Consider the following 13015-nt stretch of genomic DNA (forward strand, 5'->3'; position numbering starts at 1 on the left):
CGGAGAGCTGAACAGGCGTGTGTGAAAGAAAAGTTGTGATTGGAGTGTTGTGTTTGTGATCAAGTAAAAAGTTATCTTTCCTGTACTTTAGACACGGTTTCGAACTATCTGTGTTGCCGATTCAATCAGTGTGTCGATAGCAACTTAAACTTTTCGATTTGCTAAGAAAGAATCATTCAGGCTTGTTCGACGAGAGCCTTTGCATTTGTTTGTCCCGAACGTGATCGAACTCGTTCGTGCGAGATTGTGTGTGAGGGCTGAGTGTGAAAAGCTTGACGTTTTCTGGAGTTTAGCTTGATAGTATTGGATTTGTGCGAGAGATTGGAGAAAAACGAAGACACTCTTTTCGGTGCACGGTAGCAGCAACTCCACCTGAAACATAGTTGTGCGCGGATTGCACATTGTAACGACATCAGGATCGTTTTTCCTTTATTACAAGTTTATTTGTGAACCGATTTTGAAAAGCGATACATCAAAAGATGCGCGCCATCAGGACGCATCGGGGACATCAAAAAAAGTGACCGATTTCATGGAGTTCGCGTATTTACAGTGGTTTGAAAAGTGAAAAAAGACACTGCTATAACTTTTGTGCTAGTGATCCTATTGGTGATAAAAGACGCTCAAAAGTCTTGGTTTAGCGAGACCAACTTGTGTTCAAAATTTCGTGCTAATCCGTGGAAAATTGACGAAGTTACGGCCCGTCAAAGTTGCGTACATAAACCGCGAAAATGGCGGCCACCGGCTGAAAAAAGTGGTCCGGTGGCCAAACGACCGTTGATTTCAAAATTTTCGTCCGGGAGTTCCTCCGGCGAAACATCCGGTGGAGCACCCGGTGATTTTCGGGTTGTGTCCGTCCTGGCCTTCCGCGGATTCCTGGCGGGCTTCTGAGGCCCCGGGTGGCCAATTTTCCGATTGCTTCGAACAGGGCGTGCGACCCCTCAATCGACGCGTCTCGAAGAAAGGAGTGGGGGAAAACAATATCTCCCCCTCTTCCGCCACCCCCCTCACCGCTAGAGCCGGAAAACCCCCACCAAAATCGGTTTTTCGCGATTTTCCCGGGGAAGGAGTGGAGATAGCGCCTCGGTGTCTTGGGACGAAATCTCCGGGGTGGAAAACCACGTCTAGTGCCATCTTCGGAAAAGCAATTTTCCTAGTTTCCTCAGCAGGAAAAGTGTTTTTCGCGGAAATTTTTTTTTTAATTTATTTTTTTTTTTCCGTCCGAAATTATTCATGTGACACCTTGTTGGATTGAAGTGCGACGCCGGCGCGAGCTGTTCAAGGTGCTGCACTTGGAAATCGTGCAAGAACTCGGGCTTTAAGCCTGGAGTAACTCATTGGCAACTCACGTGGTGAGTTACCAATTTTTCAAATTTGCACCAATCACTCAATTTTGGCCCGAATTCGACGGAAAGGTGTGTCCTGAGCTCGTCATGGAGTCGGCTTTCCGTTAAGGTGGGAAAATAGCGGGTGACTCACATGGTGAGTTACCAGTTTTCCAACACTGCACCAAACGCTCAGTTTTTGACGCACAACGACGGGAAAGTGTTTCCTGAGCTTGCCGCAGAGTCGACTTTCCGTCTAGGTCGGAAAAGTGCTGATGATTGGGAGAGTTTGGTCACGCATTTTCCGGACATTTTCCGAATATTCGCGACGGTGCCGGACTTGGACGTGTGGGAAGTCAATTAAAGCGTGAAGTCGGTGCGAACAGATTGAGGTGCTGAACAGCACCGAAGAATGGAGACGCAGGAGAAGGGACACGTCCTGCGGTCAGGACGGACACGTTATACGTCCACTCCTGCTAAGCGGACGGCTACCCCATCGGTCGACTCACCACGCCCGACCAGCCCAGCAGCAGCACCGACAGTGGCAACAGCAGCAGCCAAGCCAGCAGCAGCAGCGAACTAGCCAGCAGCAGCGGTCAAACCAGCAGCAGCAGCCAGGCCAGCAGCACCGGAGTCAGCAGCGCCAGCAGAATTGGGGGACGGCAACGGTGGAGCCGTCTCTAGGTCATGAAGGCGGCTCTTGGGCGGAGGTGGCTCACCGTAAGCCGACACGCCAATCTGCAGCAGTGGTTGGAAAATACTACAACAGGCGGTTAACCGACTTACGGAATTTGAGGAATACTATATAGTAACCAAATATGTAGCACCGAATTCCTCTATTTCAAAACGAGCGAATGTAGTATCATTTCAACTCCGCAAAGATTGTGTGTTCCAAAATAACGCTAAAAATTGTTGGTTTATGAGCAAGGACATATACGAGGGCTGACAATAAAGGAAGGTCTCCAACGCTGCAACTTCGCCGGATCACGCGCTAGGCGAAATCTGGCAACACCACCGTGTTCCTTGGTTCCCCCACTACCACTTTGCTGCTGGGTGAGGCTTCCCCGACCGCTCAGTCTTGGCCGAGCAGCCGTCAACGATGGAGGTACCCCTCGCGTCAGCGTCCAAGTGCGAATTGCGTTCTGTAATACGTTTTTTGAGTGCGAAAATGGTGACACCTATTGAAATCCATCGTCAACTAGTTGAAGATTACGGGGAAAAGTGTACAAACATAAAAAAACGTGCGTAAGTGGAGCCACGAGTTCAATTCCGGGCGCACTAATGTTCACGACGAGGAGAGAAGTGGTCGACCGTCGGTCTCGGATGCGATTGTTCAAGCAGTGGAGGCAGAAATGCTCAAAAACCGCCGTGCGACAATTAGGGAGGGAAGAGAAGCTGGGAGGAGTGTGTAGCAGCTAAACAATCCGTCATATCCTTGTGAACAACTTGCAGTATCACAAAGTTTCTGCCCGAAACAGCAAAGGAGTGAAATTTCACCACGACAACGCGCGCCCGCACACAGCCAACGTTACCCTTGACCTGCTCAAGAAATTTGGCTGGGACATCATCGATCACCCTCCCTATTGTCCCGACGTGGCCCCGAGTGACTACCACATGTTCCCCGCCCTGAAAAAACATCTCGGAGGGAAGATGAGTGAGTGATGCGGAGGTTCAGAAAGAGGTCAACACCTGGCTGCGCGAGGCGGACGGAGAGTGGTATTCGGCCGGCATAGACAAGTTCATTGTGCGGATGCGCAAGGTGTTGGAAAAAAAGGCGATTATGTAGAAAAGTAGCCAAGACCTTGACCTTTCCAACGGTGTATCGCTTTTTGTAAATAAATGTCATTTTCTATGAAAAGAAAAAATTGGAGACCTTACTTTATTGTCAGCCCTCGTATCAATTTCAAACGATCATTCGTATTAGTATTAGTCAATGATTCCTCGAAATCATTAACGATTTTTTGAATTTTTCGAGGATAGTGAACTTTTGTTTGTTTACATACGATGAACCATAAACAACAACAAACTTTATCCTCGTAAATTTTGTGAATGTCGAAAAACTTTTCGTGGATAATTCGTTAACGAAATACCCACGTAAACATTTACGAAAACAAGCATGACAGTCAACTTGGGATGAGCTACACCCTTCGACTATGTTGCCTTGGCAAAAACATTCGTCGCATTCATCAAGGAATAAGTATATATTATCTTTCAAGATCGCATCATCATTCTCAGGTCAACTCAGACGTTTACGCAAGACTTGGAGGTGAATCAACGGCAACGAGCGAAAGGTTTCACTCAAGCCGAAAAAAGCCGTAAATGCAGCAACAACAGGGAACTCGTATCTCGGCCAGCCACACACTATGCAACCTGCTTGTCCTTTGGGGTGCGTCGAGAACCACAATCTTCGCAGCTGTCCGAAGATCTTAACACGTTGACTGACAAGCCTTTCACATATCACATACGCTCATGATTTCTCGCTTTGATAAGGTAAACTTTGATAATGTAAACTGTAAGTTAGGCAGAGCGAAAAAGCATAACGATTTTGCAATTGGGCCTGAGTAGTAAATCGTAAATCGTAAATCGCTCTTCGCTTACTCGTTTTTCGTTTCACTTGCCAACAACCGTTCAAAAACTTAAAAACTGAACTAATTTGTAAATTTTAACGATCACTAACATGGACAAATCCTTCACAACTGGATGAAGAGATATAGATAGCAGCGATGAAGAGATATTTAGAAATGATACCCAAAACAAACGTTGTTTTGAGGAAGATATTATGCAGCCAAAAAAGAGTAGGTACAACGTAATTGTTTCGTCAGGTTCTGAATCCGATAGTGAAAGTGACGCTGAATGTGGTATTGAATAAATTTTACATGAATTACAGTTGGAAGAAGAAAGAAATATTGAACGTGCTGAGAAAATCGAATTTGATGATTTTCAGTGGAATGAATTTGGTGGTCGACAAAAATCGTTCACGTTTGAACAAACCAACCATCTCAACATGCAATTATCTGACGAGATAACACCTTATGATGTTTTTTTCATTGTTCATCGACGATGATGTTGTGAACATGGTTGTACAAGAAACAAACCGATACGCGGAACAAAAGTTGAATATATCGATATACACCAGCGTGCCGCATGCAGAAGTGGAAATCAACAAATCCTGAACAAATCAAACAATTCCTTGGTTTAATGTTATGGATGGGATTAGTGAATGTAAGCCCTATTGCTAAGTATTGGTCGAAAAATGAGTTATGTAATTTTAAACTACCGTGCAGCACGATGTCACTGAACCTATTTGAATTGTTGTTGAGCAATATCCATTTTGCAGATAACTCGACTTTTACTCATAAAGATAGGCTTGGTAAAATATTGCCATTGTTCAATAAATTACAAGAAAAATACGAAAAAGTGTATACAACTGGTGAGGATATTGTTATAGATAAATTGCTGATTCCATTGTCTGGAAGACTCATTTTCAAACAATATATTCCCAACAAAGCACATAAATACGGAATCAAATTATTCAAACTTTGTTCGAATGATGGCTATACATGGGCAATGAGAATTTATTCAGGTAAATCAGCTGAAGGAATTTGACAAACCGGATTGGCGCATAATGTTTGTCTGTATCTTGCAGAGAAACTCTTTGACCAGAGGCGAACATAATACGTTGAAAACTTTTATACGAGTTATGAATTGGCTAAATCGTGTCTAATCTTTAGTCATGTAAGTCCGTAAATCGTTGCACTACGTGCAATGCTACACATTGTAGCTTATTATATGACAATATATGCGTCCGAAAGTGTGGATGGCTGCAAATTCGGACGATGAGACGGTGTTTCTGGAAACGGTGCTGCTCTTGGTGGTCGATGACCATGGTTTACGACATGAAGCGCAAGCGCTGTTGGATTCAGGGTCCATGTGCAACTTTATGTCGGTTGAAAGTTGATGACCACTCGGTCCAAGGTTGACGTGTCGATCGTAGGCATCGGTCAAGCGATACAGCAGGTTAAGGACTCCATCAACGCTGTATTGCAATCAATATCAGAAATGTTTTCAACTTCAATGAAGTTACTGATTTTGCAAAGACCTTTCGCTGATATTCCGACAGTACTGATCGGCATAACAACATGGAAGCTTCCGACCACCTCGTTAGCAGACCCATCATTCCACATTCTAGGCAAGGTCAATATTGTCATCGGCAGTGATGCACATTGGGAAATGCAAACTGGTAGAAAACGCACACTAGGTAAGGGCAGACCATGGTTAGCATAGACGTCTGTAGCGGTCCTCTCGATCCCTATTTATAAACATAAGACACAAGCCACTTTGCTAGCATAAGGTTAGATGCCGAATGACGAAGGAGCACGAACTAGGAAATAAAGTATAGTTAGTAAGATCTCAACCACTAAACCATCAAGAGTTAGAGCATTACCATAATACGACCGAAACCCAGTGCGAAAGATAACTCTCAAACGTCCTTCGGATGGACAGTCTCCGGGAAAACTTCCCTTACTTCGGTTTCCAGCCAACGGTCTTGTCTCAAAACCACAAATCAAGCTTCACTTGATTTGTGGTTGTGCTGCCACGTTTCTGGGAAACTGAGAACAATCTAGAACAACGGAGAGCAACCCGCTTTATCTATAGAAGAGGACCCATGCGAAAAACATTATGCTGCTACCACAAGGCGTGATAAGATTTTTAAGTTACGTCTTCAACTGGTGTGGATGCGCTGCCGGAGAGCTGAACAGGCGTGTGTGAAAGAAAAGTTGTGATTGGAGTGTTGTGTTTGTGATCAAGTAAAAAGTTATCTTTCCTGTACTTTAGACACGGTTTCGAACTATCTGTGTTGCCGATTCAATCAGTGTGTCGATAGCAACTTAAACTTTTCGATTTGCTAAGAAAGAATCATTCAGGCTTGTTCGACGAGAGCCTTTGCATTTGTTTGTCCCGAACGTGATCGAACTCGTTCGTGCGAGATTGTGTGTGAGGGCTGAGTGTGAAAAGCTTGACGTTTTCTGGAGTTTAGCTTGATAGTATTGGATTTGTGCGAGAGATTGGAGAAAAACGAAGACACTCTTTTCGGTGCACGGTAGCAGCAACTCCACCTGAAACATAGTTGTGCGCGGATTGCACATTGTAACGACATCAGGATCGTTTTTCCTTTATTACAAGTTTATTTGTGAACCGATTTTGAAAAGCGATACATCAAAAGATGCGCGCCATCAGGACGCATCGGGGACATCAAAAAAAGTGACCGATTTCATGGAGTTCGCGTATTTACAGTGGTTTGAAAAGTGAAAAAAGACACTGCTATAACTTTTGTGCTAGTGATCCTATTGGTGATAAAAGACGCTCAAAAGTCTTGGTTTAGCGAGACCAACTTGTGTTCAAAATTTCGTGCTAATCCGTGGAAAATTGACGAAGTTACGGCCCGTCAAAGTTGCGTACATAAACCGCGAAAATGGCGGCCACCGGCTGAAAAAAGTGGTCCGGTGGCCAAACGACCGTTGATTTCAAAATTTTCGTCCGGGAGTTCCTCCGGCGAAACATCCGGTGGAGCACCCGGTGATTTTCGGGTTGTGTCCGTCCTGGCCTTCCGCGGATTCCTGGCGGGCTTCTGAGGCCCCGGGTGGCCAATTTTCCGATTGCTTCGAACAGGGCGTGCGACCCCTCAATCGACGCGTCTCGAAGAAAGGAGTGGGGGAAAACAATATCTCCCCCTCTTCCGCCACCCCCCTCACCGCTAGAGCCGGAAAACCCCCACCAAAATCGGTTTTTCGCGATTTTCCCGGGGAAGGAGTGGAGATAGCGCCTCGGTGTCTTGGGACGAAATCTCCGGGGTGGAAAACCACGTCTAGTGCCATCTTCGGAAAAGCAATTTTCCTAGTTTCCTCAGCAGGAAAAGTGTTTTTCGCGGAAATTTTTTTTTTAATTTATTTTTTTTTTTCCGTCCGAAATTATTCATGTGACACCTTGTTGGATTGAAGTGCGACGCCGGCGCGAGCTGTTCAAGGTGCTGCACTTGGAAATCGTGCAAGAACTCGGGCTTTAAGCCTGGAGTAACTCATTGGCAACTCACGTGGTGAGTTACCAATTTTTCAAATTTGCACCAATCACTCAATTTTGGCCCGAATTCGACGGAAAGGTGTGTCCTGAGCTCGTCATGGAGTCGGCTTTCCGTTAAGGTGGGAAAATAGCGGGTGACTCACATGGTGAGTTACCAGTTTTCCAACACTGCACCAAACGCTCAGTTTTTGACGCACAACGACGGGAAAGTGTTTCCTGAGCTTGCCGCAGAGTCGACTTTCCGTCTAGGTCGGAAAAGTGCTGATGATTGGGAGAGTTTGGTCACGCATTTTCCGGACATTTTCCGAATATTCGCGACGGTGCCGGACTTGGACGTGTGGGAAGTCAATTAAAGCGTGAAGTCGGTGCGAACAGATTGAGGTGCTGAACAGCACCGAAGAATGGAGACGCAGGAGAAGGGACACGTCCTGCGGTCAGGACGGACACGTTATACGTCCACTCCTGCTAAGCGGACGGCTACCCCATCGGTCGACTCACCACGCCCGACCAGCCCAGCAGCAGCACCGACAGTGGCAACAGCAGCAGCCAAGCCAGCAGCAGCAGCGAACTAGCCAGCAGCAGCGGTCAAACCAGCAGCAGCAGCCAGGCCAGCAGCACCGGAGTCAGCAGCGCCAGCAGAATTGGGGGACGGCAACGGTGGAGCCGTCTCTAGGTCATGAAGGCGGCTCTTGGGCGGAGGTGGCTCACCGTAAGCCGACACGCCAATCTGCAGCAGTGGTTGGAAAATACTACAACAGGCGGTTAACCGACTTACGGAATTTGAGGAATACTATATAGTAACCAAATATGTAGCACCGAATTCCTCTATTTCAAAACGAGCGAATGTAGTATCATTTCAACTCCGCAAAGATTGTGTGTTCCAAAATAACGCTAAAAATTGTTGGTTTATGAGCAAGGACATATACGAGGGCTGACAATAAAGGAAGGTCTCCAACGCTGCAACTTCGCCGGATCACGCGCTAGGCGAAATCTGGCAACACCACCGTGTTCCTTGGTTCCCCCACTACCACTTTGCTGCTGGGTGAGGCTTCCCCGACCGCTCAGTCTTGGCCGAGCAGCCGTCAACGATGGAGGTACCCCTCGCGTCAGCGTCCAAGTGCGAATTGCGTTCTGTAATACGTTTTTTGAGTGCGAAAATGGTGACACCTATTGAAATCCATCGTCAACTAGTTGAAGATTACGGGGAAAAGTGTACAAACATAAAAAAACGTGCGTAAGTGGAGCCACGAGTTCAATTCCGGGCGCACTAATGTTCACGACGAGGAGAGAAGTGGTCGACCGTCGGTCTCGGATGCGATTGTTCAAGCAGTGGAGGCAGAAATGCTCAAAAACCGCCGTGCGACAATTAGGGAGGGAAGAGAAGCTGGGAGGAGTGTGTAGCAGCTAAACAATCCGTCATATCCTTGTGAACAACTTGCAGTATCACAAAGTTTCTGCCCGAAACAGCAAAGGAGTGAAATTTCACCACGACAACGCGCGCCCGCACACAGCCAACGTTACCCTTGACCTGCTCAAGAAATTTGGCTGGGACATCATCGATCACCCTCCCTATTGTCCCGACGTGGCCCCGAGTGACTACCACATGTTCCCCGCCCTGAAAAAACATCTCGGAGGGAAGATGAGTGAGTGATGCGGAGGTTCAGAAAGAGGTCAACACCTGGCTGCGCGAGGCGGACGGAGAGTGGTATTCGGCCGGCATAGACAAGTTCATTGTGCGGATGCGCAAGGTGTTGGAAAAAAAGGCGATTATGTAGAAAAGTAGCCAAGACCTTGACCTTTCCAACGGTGTATCGCTTTTTGTAAATAAATGTCATTTTCTATGAAAAGAAAAAATTGGAGACCTTACTTTATTGTCAGCCCTCGTATCAATTTCAAACGATCATTCGTATTAGTATTAGTCAATGATTCCTCGAAATCATTAACGATTTTTTGAATTTTTCGAGGATAGTGAACTTTTGTTTGTTTACATACGATGAACCATAAACAACAACAAACTTTATCCTCGTAAATTTTGTGAATGTCGAAAAACTTTTCGTGGATAATTCGTTAACGAAATACCCACGTAAACATTTACGAAAACAAGCATGACAGTCAACTTGGGATGAGCTACACCCTTCGACTATGTTGCCTTGGCAAAAACATTCGTCGCATTCATCAAGGAATAAGTATATATTATCTTTCAAGATCGCATCATCATTCTCAGGTCAACTCAGACGTTTACGCAAGACTTGGAGGTGAATCAACGGCAACGAGCGAAAGGTTTCACTCAAGCCGAAAAAAGCCGTAAATGCAGCAACAACAGGGAACTCGTATCTCGGCCAGCCACACACTATGCAACCTGCTTGTCCTTTGGGGTGCGTCGAGAACCACAATCTTCGCAGCTGTCCGAAGATCTTAACACGTTGACTGACAAGCCTTTCACATATCACATACGCTCATGATTTCTCGCTTTGATAAGGTAAACTTTGATAATGTAAACTGTAAGTTAGGCAGAGCGAAAAAGCATAACGATTTTGCAATTGGGCCTGAGTAGTAAATCGTAAATCGTAAATCGCTCTTCGCTTACTCGTTTTTCGTTTCACTTGCCAACAACCGTTCAAAAACTTAAAAACTGAACTAATTTGTAAATTTTAACGATCACTAACATGGACAAATCCTTCACAACTGGATGAAGAGATATAGATAGCAGCGATGAAGAGATATTTAGAAATGATACCCAAAACAAACGTTGTTTTGAGGAAGATATTATGCAGCCAAAAAAGAGTAGGTACAACGTAATTGTTTCGTCAGGTTCTGAATCCGATAGTGAAAGTGACGCTGAATGTGGTATTGAATAAATTTTACATGAATTACAGTTGGAAGAAGAAAGAAATATTGAACGTGCTGAGAAAATCGAATTTGATGATTTTCAGTGGAATGAATTTGGTGGTCGACAAAAATCGTTCACGTTTGAACAAACCAACCATCTCAACATGCAATTATCTGACGAGATAACACCTTATGATGTTTTTTTCATTGTTCATCGACGATGATGTTGTGAACATGGTTGTACAAGAAACAAACCGATACGCGGAACAAAAGTTGAATATATCGATATACACCAGCGTGCCGCATGCAGAAGTGGAAATCAACAAATCCTGAACAAATCAAACAATTCCTTGGTTTAATGTTATGGATGGGATTAGTGAATGTAAGCCCTATTGCTAAGTATTGGTCGAAAAATGAGTTATGTAATTTTAAACTACCGTGCAGCACGATGTCACTGAACCTATTTGAATTGTTGTTGAGCAATATCCATTTTGCAGATAACTCGACTTTTACTCATAAAGATAGGCTTGGTAAAATATTGCCATTGTTCAATAAATTACAAGAAAAATACGAAAAAGTGTATACAACTGGTGAGGATATTGTTATAGATAAATTGCTGATTCCATTGTCTGGAAGACTCATTTTCAAACAATATATTCCCAACAAAGCACATAAATACGGAATCAAATTATTCAAACTTTGTTCGAATGATGGCTATACATGGGCAATGAGAATTTATTCAGGTAAATCAGCTGAAGGAATTTGACAAACCGGATTGGCGCATAATGTTTGTCTGTATCTTGCAGAGAAACTCTTTGACCAGAGGCGAACATAATACGTTGAAAACTTTTATACGAGTTATGAATTGGCTAAATCGTGTCTAATCTTTAGTCATGTAAGTCCGTAAATCGTTGCACTACGTGCAATGCTACACATTGTAGCTTATTATATGACAATATATGCGTCCGAAAGTGTGGATGGCTGCAAATTCGGACGATGAGACGGTGTTTCTGGAAACGGTGCTGCTCTTGGTGGTCGATGACCATGGTTTACGACATGAAGCGCAAGCGCTGTTGGATTCAGGGTCCATGTGCAACTTTATGTCGGTTGAAAGTTGATGACCACTCGGTCCAAGGTTGACGTGTCGATCGTAGGCATCGGTCAAGCGATACAGCAGGTTAAGGACTCCATCAACGCTGTATTGCAATCAATATCAGAAATGTTTTCAACTTCAATGAAGTTACTGATTTTGCAAAGACCTTTCGCTGATATTCCGACAGTACTGATCGGCATAACAACATGGAAGCTTCCGACCACCTCGTTAGCAGACCCATCATTCCACATTCTAGGCAAGGTCAATATTGTCATCGGCAGTGATGCACATTGGGAAATGCAAACTGGTAGAAAACGCACACTAGGTAAGGGCAGACCATGGTTAGCATAGACGTCTGTAGCGGTCCTCTCGATCCCTATTTATAAACATAAGACACAAGCCACTTTGCTAGCATAAGGTTAGATGCCGAATGACGAAGGAGCACGAACTAGGAAATAAAGTATAGTTAGTAAGATCTCAACCACTAAACCATCAAGAGTTAGAGCATTACCATAATACGACCGAAACCCAGTGCGAAAGATAACTCTCAAACGTCCTTCGGATGGACAGTCTCCGGGAAAACTTCCCTTACTTCGGTTTCCAGCCAACGGTCTTGTCTCAAAACCACAAATCAAGCTTCACTTGATTTGTGGTTGTGCTGCCACGTTTCTGGGAAACTGAGAACAATCTAGAACAACGGAGAGCAACCCGCTTTATCTATAGAAGAGGACCCATGCGAAAAACATTATGCTGCTACCACAAGGCGTGATAAGATTTTTAAGTTACGTCTTCAACTGGTGTGGATGCGCTGCCGGAGAGCTGAACAGGCGTGTGTGAAAGAAAAGTTGTGATTGGAGTGTTGTGTTTGTGATCAAGTAAAAAGTTATCTTTCCTGTACTTTAGACACGGTTTCGAACTATCTGTGTTGCCGATTCAATCAGTGTGTCGATAGCAACTTAAACTTTTCGATTTGCTAAGAAAGAATCATTCAGGCTTGTTCGACGAGAGCCTTTGCATTTGTTTGTCCCGAACGTGATCGAACTCGTTCGTGCGAGATTGTGTGTGAGGGCTGAGTGTGAAAAGCTTGACGTTTTCTGGAGTTTAGCTTGATAGTATTGGATTTGTGCGAGAGATTGGAGAAAAACGAAGACACTCTTTTCGGTGCACGGTAGCAGCAACTCCACCTGAAACATAGTTGTGCGCGGATTGCACATTGTAACGACATCAGGATCGTTTTTCCTTTATTACAAGTTTATTTGTGAACCGATTTTGAAAAGCGATACATCAAAAGATGCGCGCCATCAGGACGCATCGGGGACATCAAAAAAAGTGACCGATTTCATGGAGTTCGCGTATTTACAGTGGTTTGAAAAGTGAAAAAAGACACTGCTATAACTTTTGTGCTAGTGATCCTATTGGTGATAAAAGACGCTCAAAAGTCTTGGTTTAGCGAGACCAACTTGTGTTCAAAATTTCGTGCTAATCCGTGGAAAATTGACGAAGTTACGGCCCGTCAAAGTTGCGTACATAAACCGCGAAAATGGCGGCCACCGGCTGAAAAAAGTGGTCCGGTGGCCAAACGACCGTTGATTTCAAAATTTTCGTCCGGGAGTTCCTCCGGCGAAACATCCGGTGGAGCACCCGGTGATTTTCGGGTTGTGTCCGTCCTGGCCTTCCGCGGATTCCTGGCGGG

At 44.8% G+C, this 13015-nt stretch overlaps 1 protein-coding gene and 1 pseudogene across 1 annotated transcript in view; one reads left to right on the forward strand and one right to left on the reverse strand.

Annotated features, from left to right (window-relative positions):
• LOC126556025 (polyserase-2-like) overlaps positions 1–13015 on the reverse strand; it is a 555659-nt gene that overhangs the window by 116618 nt on the left and 426026 nt on the right. The gene's annotated exons all lie outside the window — the stretch shown is intronic.
• The window catches only part of LOC126567341 (uncharacterized), a 43486-nt pseudogene that overhangs the window by 13080 nt on the left and 17391 nt on the right, over positions 1–13015 (forward strand).

This window comes from Anopheles maculipalpis, chromosome 2RL (assembly GCF_943734695.1).
Source record: "Anopheles maculipalpis chromosome 2RL, idAnoMacuDA_375_x, whole genome shotgun sequence".
NCBI lineage: Eukaryota > Metazoa > Arthropoda > Insecta > Diptera > Culicidae > Anopheles > Anopheles maculipalpis.